Source organism: Schistocerca americana, chromosome 10 (genome assembly GCF_021461395.2).
Source record: "Schistocerca americana isolate TAMUIC-IGC-003095 chromosome 10, iqSchAmer2.1, whole genome shotgun sequence".
Taxonomy (NCBI): domain Eukaryota; kingdom Metazoa; phylum Arthropoda; class Insecta; order Orthoptera; family Acrididae; genus Schistocerca; species Schistocerca americana.
Window position 1 is genome coordinate 184,551,475 of NC_060128.1, and position 3,356 is coordinate 184,554,830.

General features: G+C 48.2%; 1 pseudogene; it reads right to left on the minus strand.

Moving 5' to 3' along the window:
- Positions 1–770: 770 nt before the first annotated feature.
- Positions 771–888, minus strand: LOC124552816 (annotated as a pseudogene).
- Between the last annotated feature and the right edge of the window lie 2,468 nt (positions 889–3,356).

Here is a 3,356-nt window from a genome sequence, read left to right on the forward strand (position 1 = left end):
CACCACATCTCAAATGCTTCGATTCTCTTCTGTTCCGATATTCCCACAGTCCACGTTTCACTACCATACACTGCTTAACCTAAATTATCCTAAGGACAAACACACACACCCATGCCCGAGGGAGGACTCGAACCTCCGCCGGTAAGTGTGTCAAAGTTGTTTCTCTCCCAAATTATTATAGATTTTGAAATAAAAATTGATAACAATATAAATTACCACGTATCTGAGGATTACCTAATGTCCTGTTGCAGCATAAATATTAATGGCTGTTTTATGTTAATTTTAGTAAACGAAATGGGTCAGTTTCACCCACTCACAACAGGAACGTTATCGGCGAATTTGTCTAACGGACACGTTCTTCGTACGTACCACAGTGATTTCTGCTTCGTCCAGTGTTGCTTGTCTGCTAGCACTGACAACTCTACGCAAGCGCCGCTGCTCTCAGTCGTTAATTGGGGGCGTGGGCCGCTGTCTTGTCCATGTTGAGAGGTAACGTCTGAAATTTGCTATTCTAGGCATCGTCTTCACTGTAGATCTCGGAATATTGAATTCCCAAACTAGACTCCTCCCGAACAGGCCATGAAGGCCCAACGGTACCGACCGGCCGCCGTGTCATCCTCAGCCCATAGGCGTCACTGGATGCGGATATGGAGGGGCATGTGGTCAGCATACCGCTGTCCCGGCAGTACGTCAGTTTCGGAGACCCGAGCCGCTACTTCTCAGGCAAGTAGCTCCTCAGTTTGCCTCACAAGGGCTGAGTGCACCCCACTTGCCAATAGCGCTCGGCAGACCGGATGGTCACCCATCCAAGTGATAGCCCAGCCCGACAGCGCTTAACTTCGGTGATCTGACGGGAACCGGTGTTACCACTGCGGCAAGGCCGTTGACATTGAATTCCCTAACTATTTACGAATTGGAATGTCCCATGTGACTAGCTCCAACTCTCATTCCGCGTTCACAGTCTCAATTCCCGTCGTGCGACGACAATCAAGTAGGAAACTTTTTCACACGAATCATCTGAGAACTAATGACAGCCCTTTTATACCTTGTGTAAGCGATGCTACCGGCATCTGTATACGTGCATATGGCTATCCGATGACTTTTGTCACGTCATTGTGCGAGGGTGAGTCACATGAAAACCTTAAATTTGTAATAACAAATCGAAACTTCGCGCCGTTATCCTGCAATTTGGTAAGCGTGCTACAAACAGCGTGCAGAATGGCCTGTAGGTGGCAGCATAGTGTAGATACACACACATCGTCGCAGTATCAGTATAAAGATGGCCGCCCCACTTGCGACTTGCACCAGGGAAGAACAGCGTTCTGTTATTCGGTTTTTGCGTAGTGAAGATGTGAAACCCACTGAAATTCATCGACGAATGGAGGTTCAGTACGGTGATGCATGTTTGTCACAGCAGCAAGTCTACGAATGGAGTAGGAAGTTCGCAAATGGTGTGACTTGAGTGGAAGATGCTCCTCGTCCAGGTCAGGCACAACGAGTTGTGACTCCACAGAACATTGCAGAACTTGAAGCCATAGTGAAGGAAAACTGCCGAGTGACACTGAATGACATTGCAGCATGTTTACAGATTAGTCATGGGTCAGCATACCACATTGTACGTGATGTGCTCCAGTTTCGCAAAGTGTCTGCAAGATGTTTGCCACGGCAGCTGACTCCTGAAATGAGAGAACGACGTGTTGATGCTCGTGAAGAACTTCTTCGGTGCTTTGAACGAGAAGATGATGGCTTCCTTGCAAGAATCATTACTGGGGACAAAACCTGGGTTCACTTCCACCAACCGGAAACGAAGTGAGCGCGCAAGGAATGGCGCCATTCCTCATCACCAAAACCAAAGAAGTTTCGAACAGAACCATCAGCAGGGAAGGTTATGCTGACTCTATGGGGCGAAAGAGGCGTCATTTGGGGGAATTACATGCCTAGAGGGATCACTGTCACCAGTGCATCATACACAGATCTCCTAAAAAATCATCTGCAGCCCGCAATCAAATCAAAGCGACGTGGATCAGCAGGTGTCCTTTTGCAACACGACAGTGCAACGCCCCACACTGCCCGCACAACAGTTGCAACAATCACAGACCTGCATTTTGAGTGTCTTCCTCATCCACCACACTCACCAGACCTTGCCCCGAGTGATTTCCATATGTTTGGACCACTCAAAGACGCAATGGGAGGAAAGAAGTCCCGTTCTGATGAAGAGGTACGCCACGCGGTGCATGAGTGGTTCCGCGGACTACCAAAAGAATTTTTTTCCAAAGGAATTTATGCACTTTGTAAGCGCTGGACGACTTTGATTGAGCGTGGGGGAGATTATGTTGAAAAGTGATACAGCTTTGTACAACTTCTGCACAATGAATAATATTTAAAAAATTATTTAAGGTTTTCATCTGACTTACCCTCGTATATAGGGAAGTAACGAGAATGCGTAGCTAAGTGTTTATTTTCGCAGTGGTTTGCACATCGCGCTGATCTTTCCGAATAGGTCTAGTACATTGGTAATGAGATGAATGACTCCCTCCCTGATGACGCCCCTGTTGAGGAGTTACAGAATGTTGTGCAACGCCATTAGCTGGCCGGGCCGAGGAGCCACCAGGATGCTGTGTTGTGTTGTGCGTCACCTGGGAGCGGCGTTTGCCAGCTGACTTCCCTGCAAGTCAGGTAAAGAACCGGTGTCCCTCGCAGTTGACGTGGACGCCCAAGGATGCACGGGCTTCCACTTTTCCTGGTGTCCCTCTGATGCAGGAAGCGCTGAGTTTTCGGAAACACCTGTCTGTCAGTGGTGCAAGGAACTGCAACTGTCTTTAGTTGGTAAAGGCAGCAGAACGCCTAGAACAGAGAGAAAAACACCCGGTGGTATCTCATTACAAGAATAGAGTTCATCTTTTGGAGCACCTATGGTAAGAGTATGTAGGTCGCTGAGAGCCCATGCCAGTAGGTTCATTCCAGTGGTGCCTCTCCCTCTTCATCTACTTCTGCACTTCGCAAATCATCTTACGGCATGTGGCGGAGGGTGTTACTGATATTGCTAGCTTCACACCCCTCCTCCCCCCATCCCCCTCACTTTGTTCCGTGCGTGGGCAGAAGGATGGTCGATAAACCTCTGTATGAGTTTTTCATTTCTCTCATTTTCTCGTCCTGGTGCTTTCTGATAAAAAGTAACATTAAATTTCCTGGCAGATTAAAACTGTGTGCCTCACCGAGACTCGAACTCGGGACCTTTGCCTTGTGCGGACAAGTGCTCTACCATCTGTGGTGTGCGTTCTGTAAGACCTTCGGTACATCATTTGACTTGTCGCTCTAGCGAAGTAGGCGAGTGTCAGCAATATGCCTCGTAGTCT